The sequence below is a fragment of the Manis javanica genome, chromosome 14, assembly GCF_040802235.1.
Source record: "Manis javanica isolate MJ-LG chromosome 14, MJ_LKY, whole genome shotgun sequence".
NCBI lineage: Eukaryota > Metazoa > Chordata > Mammalia > Pholidota > Manidae > Manis > Manis javanica.
In genome coordinates, this window is record NC_133169.1 from 47,813,817 (window position 1) to 47,825,942 (window position 12,126).

General features: G+C 32.4%; 1 pseudogene; it reads left to right on the forward strand.

Annotated features, from left to right (window-relative positions):
• The first annotated feature begins 10,846 nt into the window (after nt 1–10,846).
• On the forward strand, nt 10,847–11,771 carry LOC118969987 (olfactory receptor 5V1-like; annotated as a pseudogene).
• Nucleotides 11,772–12,126: the final 355 nt, after the last annotated feature.

A 12,126-nucleotide genomic window follows, 5' to 3' on the forward strand; every position in this document is an offset into this window, starting at 1 on the left:
CCATAGGTTTTTCTTCTCAGCATTCTAAGAACGTGGTTCTAATTCTCAGGAATCAAAGCAAGCCTGGCAGCTGCATCCATCCCTGCACCCATCCACTGTAACTCCAAACGTTTGCAATCAGTGGATGGCAGCCCCAGTCGTTGCATCCGGGTCCTGACACCTGCAAGGAGGGAAGGGCATTTGAGCTGCACTGAGACCCTTGGAAGAATGCTTTGTGGAAGCAGTTCTAAAAATTTCTAATTAACCTATATTTGAAAAGGCTGTGTTATCTGGACGCCTTCAGATGTCAAGGAGTCCTGAACATACGGTTTTCATTTGAGTCAAATCTTTGTAAAGCGACCAGCAGTGTCAAGACCTGCATATATTCTAAGTTCTTTCTCATATATTTATACTAAAAAATTAGCATGCTCTCTATATGCATACACTGTTTATACATATATATTTAATTTTAAACTGCATATATTCATATCCAGGAGAAGTATTTGATTAACCATCAGGCTTATGTAACACATTACAATCTCCTTTAGTCTGACTTTTCATTTGTTATTTTAGTAAATTATGAGCTGTCCACTAATTTTATTCTCTTTTTAATGATGGGCTTATGGTTGGAGAAGTAGAATTATCTATGTAAACCTCATCAGCAAAAAAGACATCCAGAATAATGGGTACAAGTTCCATTATCTTGTACTTAGATGGTCAATCTTATAAAAAGTTCAAGTTGATGCAATATAGCAAATTTGATATGTGTATATTCCATGTCATAATAGTAAACAAGGTAGGAAATTGAACACTACATTCTTATTTGTAATATGTTAATATTTGTATATTGTCAAAATAATTGCTTTTATGTATCTATGATTTAACATTTCATTGTTCATAAACAGTTCCTTATCTATGATTATATATTCAACTCTTAGTTTTTTGGACCTGTTTCTCTGAATTTCTCCCTCAATGAATGCAACATTAAAGTTGCAATTCTTGTTTAAGAAATAATAACAATTTTCACTATTAAAATAACTATTAAAATAAAAGTACATAAAAAGAGTATGGAAACATAAACTCATGGATTTTCCTCGCTTCTTTCAATTATGTTTCCTTACTGTTACAGGAAAATGAATATCCTTTTTTCGTATATGGTTCCATGAATTTTGTCACTTGTTTAGAGTCTTGGAGCTACCACTGCAATAAAAAACATAAAGATTTTCCCAGATCCCTCTCATATTTCTTGGTATCCACATCCTCACTCAGTCCCTAGCTCCTAGCAGGGAATTGTCTCTTCTTCCTTATAGTTTTGCCATGTGGAGAATTTATACACATAGAATCAACAATATGTAAATTTTGAGACTGCTTGTTTCAGTCAGCATAATTCTTTTGGATTTCATACAAATTATTGCACATATTGTAGTAAATTTTTATCGCCAAGCAGTAAATTTTTATATATGTATCTTTGAAGAACATTTGAATTATTTCCTGATTTTGATGATTCCAAATAAATGGCTATCTATTGATATTGTATACAGATTGGTATATATAATTTTCTACTTCTCCAAAAAAGCTAGGGCTATGATTTCTGGGTCATGAGTATATGTTTACTGTATTAGAAACTGACCACATTTTTTCAGATTAGTTACAGCATTTTACATTGCCACCAGCAGTGCATGAGAGATTCAGTTGTTCATCCTCAAACCCATTTGAAATGGTCACTATGTTGCATTTTACTGCTGGTTCCATATGTAACCTTGATTTGCATTTCCATGTCTATTGATCCTGAACATCTTCTTTTCCTTACTTACCATTTATCACATCAGTGAAGTGACTATCCATTTTTTTAATTGTGTCATTTAGTTTATACTGGAATACTGAGTGATTTTTTTCTAATTTATTTTCATTAAACTATAGCAGAAATAAAATATTATATTGGTTTCAATTATGCTATACAATGATTCTACAGTTAAACCCACTATTAAAACCTCATCCCAACTAGTACGCTTACTATGTGTCAACATAGGAGGACGTTAAAGAATCACTGTCTTCTGCATACTGCACTTCCAACTTGTGATCAACTTATGATTGAGATTTTGGGCCTATTTATCTGCCTCACCCACACTACCCACCCACACTAACCTCTCCCCCATGGTAACTTCCAGACCTCTCTCTTGGTGTCTATAAATCTACTTTTATTTCAATTTTGATTTCTTTTTTTTCAATTTCATACATAAGTGATATCATACGGTATTTCCCTTTATCCATCTGGTTTATTTCATATAACATAATACTTTCTGGATCCATCCATATGGTTGCAAATGGCAGGATTTCTTTCTTTTTTATGGATGAATAATATTCCATTGTGTATATGTACCACCTCTTATTTATTCATTAATCTGGTTATGGATGCTTAACTTAGGTTGCTTCCATATACTGGCTACTGTAAACAACACAGAAGTAAACACAGGGATGCACATATCATTATGAAACAGGGATTTTGAATTCTTTTCATAAATACCTGGAAGTGGACTTAGTGGGTCATATGGAATTCCTATTTTTAGTTGCTTAGGACTCTGCATATTTCTTTCCATAGTGTCTGCATCAATTTACATTCCCACCAGCTGTGCAGGAAGGCTCGCTTTTCCCCACATCCTCACCAATGCTTGTTTCCTGTCTTTTAGACAGTGGCCACTCTAACTGGCTTGAGGTTAGAGCTCCTGTGCTTTGGTTTGCATTTCCCTGGTGACTGACAATGTGCAATAACCGTCAGAAATGAAAATAAAATGAAACATTCTCATATAAAGGAAAATTATTCATCATGAGAAGACATTGTAAAACAATTGTAAAATTATTTGAAACAAATTGGAAATTTTATCAAAAATAAATATGGAATAATAGAAGAAATGAAGAGTGGCAGAAAAACTAAAGAGATTATATTTGCTTGAGTTCCTTGAAATAAGGTTGTTGATAAAATTCAAGAGCTAAAGTCTCTTCTGTAGGTTTACAATAGTTATATATTAAAAACAGAAAAACACAGAGAGGTAAGTAAAATGGCTTAGTTTTAGGTAAAATTCTACATTCAACTTAAAATGGAAAAATACCATTTCAAGGTTATCTGTGAAAAAATGAACGTATGTCATGCAAAGAAATATTCCTTTTAGTTTTGTTATATCCTTATTGAAATATAATTGATATACAATATCATATTGATTTCAGATGTGCAACATAATGATTTAACACACACACATATGTATATGCACGTTAATGTATATACCTAATGTTCACCATGAAAAGTGTAGTTTTCTGTCAATAGACAACAGAATTAGAATACTGACTTTATTTCCCATGCTTTATGTCCATTCTTGTGATGAATTTATTTTATGATCAGAATGCGGTACCTTTTTATTCTCTTCACCGATTTCGGCAGACTCCCCAACCCCCTGCTCAGACTATACAGACTGTTCTTTGTGTTCATTAGTCTATTTCTATATTGTTTGTTGTTTTTTGATTCCACATATAAGTTAAATCATGTGGTATTTGTCTTTTCCTATTTGACTTATTTAAATTGACATACTCTCTAGGTCCACCTATTTTACTGCAAATGACAATATTGATTTATTTTATATTGTTGAGTTGCACACATCCCTTATTTTCTTCTTACATTCATTTATCAAAGGACACATATTTCTTCCATATCTCGTTATTGTAAATTATGTCACAATAAGCATAGTAGTACATATGTAATTTTGAATTAGTGATAGGAATATTCTGAAAATTCTCCCTCAAATTTCTGTGTCTATCACTGAAACCTGTGAATATGATGAGATGTCAATTCCATGACATTGTGATCTTATATGGCACAACTGACCATAAGATGAGAAAATTACCCTGCATTATCTATGTATTATCAAAGGAATTTCATGATAACTTAAAATAAGAGAACTTTATTTTACTAGTAGCAGAAGAATAAGTCAAAAGTATGTGAAATATGAGAATTATAACATGTTGCTCTCTTTGAATACAAAAATCCCACAAAGAAAGTACCATAAAAATTAACATACAATAGCTATGAGAAGTAGAGGCACAAATGTCCTCAACAATGAGCAAATCATATCCACCAGCATACAGAAGGTGACAAATATCATTTACATGAAAACAACTACATTTAATATCAGACTTATTGCAGAAAGACTAAACAATAGATGAATACCTAAATACTAGAATAAGGAACGAGGTAAGGATGTCAATCCTTATGAACCGCATTCAAAAGTGTGTAGTATATGTCCTAGCAATTTAATAATATTAGAACTGTGAACAAAACCATAGAATTATAAAGAAGAATATAAACATGCCTGTTCTGAGATAATATGACTTTCAATGTAAAACAATCAAGAGAAATCTGCACCAAAATTACCTCCTAGAATTAGTGTCAGTTTAGTAAAGTCACAGGACATAGGTTTTAAACATGAAAGTGCATCATATTTCTCCTTGGTAGCAATAAGTATTTGGTAGGCAAACAGTATAGTTGGCAATAACTCCAAAGCTAATTGAAATATCAGGTAATTATGTAAATAGGTTCAGGATCAATAAGTATGATGGAAACCTCCAAATATCAGTGAAAGATATGAAACAATTAATTAAACAGAAAGACATACCATGTTCATGGACTGTAAGAAAACATAATAAAGATTTTATTTCTCATCCTATTAATCTATGCTTTTCTCATAGTTACAGTCAATTCATAACTGGATTTTTGTACATCTAGACAAACTGACAGTGATGCTTATGTGGACTGGACAGAGAAACTAATATATGAAATAATTCAAAAAATAAAAAGTTTGGATGTATCAGTATATCTGATTTCAGACTTATTATGAGGGTACAATTAAAACTTTGGGGTATTAGTGAATGGATAGAGAAATAGGTCACTGGACACATGTACATAGTCCAGAAAAAGATCCATGCACATGTGGTCATTTGTTCATTGAGAAAGATACTATAAAGCAATTTAATGGAGACTGGTTACCAAATTAATTGAGAAAAGAAATCATAAAATTATAACACTCTATTAACAAAGCACAAATAAAATTTTAACTACCTGATTACAGAGAATGCCTAAAATGACACCAAAGAAAAATTGATAATATGACTGAAAAAACATACTTTATCAAAATTAAAATTCAATGATCTAACAACAGCAAAGGCACAATCCAAGAAAATAGTAGTTGTAAGCACAACTTTATTAAAATTTAAACATCTGCTCTCCAAAAGACAATGTCAAGATAATGAGAAGACAAGCCATGAATTAGGAGAAAATATTTTCAAAAGACATAGCTGACAAGGGACTGTTCCCTAAAACTACAAAGCACACTTACCACGGAGGAAAAAGTAAACACACCACCAGTAAAAAAGTAGTTCAAACATTGGTTTCAAGTATACAACATATTTGACAATTATATACATTGTTAAATCCTCATCTAACTAATGCAGTTATTATCTGTCAATGTAGAAAGATACTATAAAACCATTGACAATATTCTTTATGTTGGTTAAGCAATATTTTTCAGGGGCATTCTTTGATTCATGGGTATTATTATTTTCAAATATCGCAATAATCAAGCAAATGCTAGCAATGAAGAGGAAAAGTGGATTTGAAAGGATGTAGAAAGAAATATACAGGGATTTTCTGGTTATAACCCAGTATCCACTTCTGTTGCCCGTAGGCCTAACAGGTAACCTAAAACACTAAATGAAGTTAAAATCTGTTTAATAACTTCAATAGAAAAAATTTAAAGATCTAAAAAGAGGTTTCAAATTAATGTTGAATAAATAAATTTAAAAAATGAAAAATGGCTCACATCAATGCCCATATAGATCTATATTTGGTATAATCAGGAATAGAATGTTTCTCAGTGAAAACAGTGGGTAAAGCAGAGTTTCACAGTCATGGGAAAGACTGAGTGGAAATGTGGGCACGGAGCTGCACTGTGAAATTCTTTTTTCTCAGTGTTTTTTGTGGGTTCATGTTTAAATTTTTCCTAATATTTTATTTTGAATATTTATCCAATTACAGAAAATTAGAATGGTATAATGGACATCTATATACACTTCACCTGAACTCACTAAATGCACTTATATTGCTTTATCTACATGTATCTATTCTTAAAATTCATAGATACAATTTTTTTACATTAATTCATCATTCTGGTAGAAAAATAGTCAGAAATTATAGGTGGAAATAAGTTTATAATTCCATTCAATTTGAGCCTGAAGGATTGTTAACAAAACCTTTCATGTGCATAGTCTAAACAGTAGAAACATGTGTAATAATGCATAAAAATTGTACTAAAGTTTACTTGTCTAACAATGAAAAATGCAAATTTTTATAAGTCTATGGTATAATTATAATTTTGAAGAATGATTTAGATGATTACAGAAAAAAGCATTATTTTACTCTTTATTTTTATATTGAAATTCAATTCTTGAACATCCTTTGATAAATCTAACCCTTCATTACAACAAACAAAATTTTCACTCCTGTAGAGTTCAGCTTTTTAAAATTTACATTAACTTGACCAAACATAAAATAAGTGACTATTGTTATTAATAAATTCTTCCCATTAGGTTGGTAGTAATTTATGAAGAAGACAAGAGTATTCTCTCTAGAGTCCTCATTATTATTCTTACTCCCTAAGGGGAATATGGCTATAATATCAACTTGAGAATAAATTACAGCATTTATCCAATATATACATGAGATTTCAGTTTGAATTTTGATGTTTCCTTTTATTGATTAGACCATTTCACTTTTTTTTAATGCTTTATATCAGTAGTGAGTATTGTGAAACTGAAAAGACAATACAGGTGTCTTAATTTCTGGACTTTTAAAGCTAAGATAAATAAGTAGTGTTTGTAAAGATGTTAATATGGTATAAAAATATACACATTTCAGAAATAGTTAACATTGACTATCAAATGGGTAAGACAAAGGGAATAATAAAAAATTTTGGATAGTTGATGTATAAATTAATGCCTGAAATTGTCTAACTAGAGCCCTAAATATTGTGCATGCCCGGTCAGGTACATATCCAAAATCCTGTTTATAAAATTCTGCTGTGTCAAATGAATTCTTCTGAACCACAGATGTGAATGTATGTTCCCTAGAAAACTAGTCCATGAGACCTAAGAGACAGGAAAATGTTACAAATCAAAAAGAGATATTAAATTTATAATAAATCACTAATCACAGAAAGACATTTTGATTACATTATAAGCAATCAATCCACTGAGTTTTCCAAAGGAAGAATATAAACATCTTAAGAAATATAGATTTAGTAAGAACATCCTCCTATTTTTAAAGCAATTTAATATGTAATTATCTGTGATATTGACAAAATAATTATAAAATTTTTATTATCTTATGTTCCAAGACTAATCAATGATTAATTTTGCTTCATTAATTAATGTTCTTTTTCTCTCAATAGCAGATCCTTGAAGTAACTATTTACTAAAGGAAAAGGCATCTTATATGTTCCATTCAGATTTGACCACATACAAATTGGCAAGTTATGTACATACAAGAGCTTGTTTTATGGATAATTTCCAAGAGGACCATAATCTTTGCCATATATCCCTCGCTATAACTCTCCTTATGTAGGACTGTTTATGAAAAGAAAAAGTAACTGATTTTAACATGTATTCTTCATATACATATATGAATACAGTTACACCAATTAGTCACACAAAGAAGGTGAGTAATTACTCTTCATAAGGATTTCTCTGAGTCTTTATTATATTTGCTATCACTCTCGGGTTAATAAGGAGCGTTATAGAACTTCTTTAATGCATTATTAAGAATACTATCACCCTTGTCTTTCTAATGAGGTGGCAAACACCTGTTTCATTATATTTTATTCACAAGAAAGGTGCTATTAATGTGAACACAAGTTTTTCCCCAAATGAACAAACTCTGCACATTTTATGCCAAGAACAGAAGTTTGATTTAAAATTATGGTAACAAAGTACAAAATTTAGAGTAATATATTATTTGAAATAATGCATATTGATTATATAACCTGACGTAGAACTAACTTCCGTATTTCTGAGAATGTTTCGGTTTATTTCTAATAATCCTTGTAAAACCAAGAGTCAAATTAATAAGTAGAGGTTTAAAATAAAATGAGCATTTCATGTAGAACTTAATATTTAATGTATCAAGATATTAATTTTTCTTGTAATAGAAAGTACCTTGAAAAATTTCAAAACTTTCTAAAATATTCTCAGAAAATGAATTTGTAAAGACGTAGAGAAATGAAATTGTATTGCTCTGTAGAACTTTGACATTTGAGAATTTGTGAATTGACATGTAAATTGACAAGGTAGGTTGTTTTTGTTTCAATCATTTTAATTCACTCACTAAAAACCTGCTGCACTTTGTGGTTATTACAGTCATTTTCATTTCTAAATTTCACAACTTTAACATCATGAAAATACATTTTCTTTCCCTCCCAAGCATGACACAGACCTGCTGTGGATTGAGGAAAGAATAAAATCATCCCACAAGTAGCATCAGAGTTCCTCCATTAAATATCACATGGGGAAGAGGGATGGGAGGGTGGTCAAAGTGGGTGAAGGGGGTAAAGAGATGCAGGCTTCCAATTATAAAATAAATTAGCCACAGGGATAAAGTACAGCACAGGGAATATAGTAAAAAATATTGTGGAATGTTTGTATGATACTACCTACAGATATTATCTACATTTATCATGGTGAGCATTTAGCCAAGTATGGAACTGTCAAAACACTATGTTAGACACAGAGACTAATATAACATTGTAGATTAACTATATTTCAATTAAATAAAGTTAAGGGGAAGTAGCCCTCAGGTAGATATACAATAGTTTAGGAGTCTTCTAAACTACATCAGATAAAGTAAGATTTTAAAAAGATTGCCAACCAAAATAAGTTCTGCAAGTTTCAAAAGAGACAGATGGAAGGAAGGAAGGAAAAAAAGGAAGAAAGAAAAGAGATACAAAGAAATGTTGCATTAAAGAAAGCTGGTAGAAAGTGATTTCATTCCATTTGTAAAAATAAATCATTATATATAATTTCTTTTACTTATACTATGCATTTTATCTGAGCAAATATATCATTAGCAATTTCCAGTAGACAAAAAAATTGTGGAGGGGAACCATTGAAAATGAAGTTTGCATTTTATTATATCATCTTCCTCTATCTCCATCATCCATGTCTGATACCAAAAACCATATGGTTTTCAATGTGACAGAACCATCCACAGAAGTATGGATTTTGAGACCTTCAGCTAGGTTGTTTTCATAGTCTTGCATTTATGATTATGAGGACTTTTTAAATACATACAAAAGCAATTTAGAAATTAAAGGAGTTGATATGAACAAGAGCTTCAATCACCCATGTTTGTCGGCTCATATTTCCTTGAATAGACACATGTTGAAATGTTTGTTTTAAGGAGAGTGGGCATTGAGTGTCACGTGAATATATTTGTATTTAGTTTCATTCACATTTAGACACTAGCAACCATTTTATTCCTCCTTTATTCCTAAAAAACTGTACTGAAATATAGATGATTAACAATATTATGTTGTTTTCAGAAAACAATGAAGTGATCCAACAATTGTATACATTAAGAAATGCTCATCACAGTAAGTGTAGTTATCACAGGCCACCACAAATATATTGCTATATTATTAGTTATATTGCCTATGCTGTATTTTCATCCCTGTGACTAAATTAATTGAAGTCTGTGACTCTTTATCTTCTTCAACTATTTCACTTGCCTATCATGGTAACCAGCAGTCTATTTTCTTTTTATGAGTCTATTTCTGTTTTGTTTTATTTAATTTTATATACTAAATTTATCAAACTATACTAATTCTGGAAAATATCTGTTAAAATTAATACTCAAATGATTAAAATTCTAAGTCATAAAAGCATTTCCATATGTATTATTATGAACATATATATTTTGTCTAAGCAGAAGACAAAACATTAATTCTTCTACACACACACAAATAAATATTCTTTTGTTATATGTCTATGTCTACTAGATGCTAACAGTTATTAATATTAAATAAAATGTATTTATTTATTATTTAGTGGGGTTTGTTTTGTACATGTAAGTGAAATCAGGAGGTGGGAAAATGGCAGAAATTGTGAAGGGGATAAAGAGGTAAAACTTAAAATTATAAAATGAATTAGTCATAGGAATGGAAGTACAAATAGAGAATATAACCTATAATATTGTAATATTGTGGTATGGTAACAGGGGATCTACACTTACTATGTGTGTTACTATTGAGTCACTATGTTGTACAACTAAAGCCAATAAAATATTGTGAAAGAAGTATATTAAAAAATTATATACCTTGTAAAATAGATAGCTTCTGCCTTGAGGTACTTAAAATTAAGATAGTGCATAAAATTATCACGCTGAGACACTACAAAGGAAAATAAGGTAAATGACCAACTAGGTGTGAAGAACACAGAAGTAGCTCTCACTGAATTGTGAAATCCCAAAGATTGGTGAAAGGCTCACAAGAATTTTTACTGAGAAGATGAATATTTAAACATTTCCTTAGGGTCTCAGAGGGCTGACTCATTGTAAAGAACTGAAGATGCGTATTCCAAAAACGACATGAAATGAGTAGGTGCTTTTATTAGTAGTTCTAATAGTTGGGATCGCTAATTAAAAATGGCTACCATATCATCATCAGCCATGCAAGAGTGATTTATCAAATTTTTAATCAATAGTCCCCTTGGCTTTTGTCTCCAACCCATTTTTTTGCCTTCCTTCCTTGCAGAGACACTGCTGTGGAGAGAGGAGATGGATGGCTACAATCTCACCCCCTTGACTCACTTTGTTCTTGCGGGACTCTGACCTCCCCGAGGTTCACTATCCTCTCTTTGTGGTCTTTGCCGTGACCTACCAGGTCACTTTGGTGGGAAATGGGGCCATTCTCTTGGCCATCGGGATGGAGAAAACTCTGCACACACCCATGTACTACTTTCTGGCCAATCTGTCCCTCTTAGACATATTCTGCCCATCAGCTACCATCCCCAAGATGCTGGACAATATCTTGACTGGAGATCACAGCATTTCCTTCCTGGGCTGTGCTTTGCAGCTTTATTTCCTGATGGCCCTGGCGGGGACTGAAGTCTTCCTTCTTGCTGTAATGGCTTGTGACCAGTACGTCGCTATCTGCTTCCCCCTCCGTTACACCCTCATCATGACCAAGGCTCGCTGTGCCCAGCTGGCAGCTGGAACCTGGGCAGCAGGTTTTCTCATTTCCCTCCTCCACACAATGTCCACCTTCCGCCTGTCTTTCTGCAAGTCCAATCGTGTTAACCAGTACTACTGTGACATCCCCCCAGTGGTGGCCGTCTCCTGCTCATCCACCTACATGGCAGAAATGCTTGTTTTAGTGGTAGGAGGTATCTCAGGAATTGGTGCCTTCCTAACTACCTTTGTCTCTTATGTATACATAATATCCACCATCCTAAAGATCCAGTCGGTAGAAGGGAAGTGCAAAGCCTTTTCCACATGTGCCTCCCACCTCCTGGTGGTCTGTTTATTCTATGGCACAGCCATCTTCACCTATGTCCATCGCTCTTCAAGTCACCACTCCCCAGACAGGGACAGACTCATCGCCATGCTCTATGGGGTTATCACCCCAATGCTAAACCCCATGGTCTACAGCTTGAGGAACACAGAGGTGAAAGGGGCACTCAGCAGGGTCTTATGTCACTGAGCATGTTTACAGTGAGTGTTAAGAGTAAAAAATAATGACTCAGTACTCATTTTAGAATAAATTTATAGGAAGAATTCATATAAAATAATTTTAATTGACACAGAATAAATATTTAAAGGCACATTGAAATTTATACAGATGCAAAGATAGACATAAATTTCATCTGTTAGTCTACATATGTATGTATGTATATGTCTATCTCAATCCAGTGGAAACTTAAATCTATATCATCCCGTAACGGGAATTTTCATGAGTAGCAGAGAACACTAATATAGAAAGATAAACTGAGGCTTCTCAGTTAATTTGGATTTATGTTCACATCCATACCCATGACCATAGCTATACCAATACCATC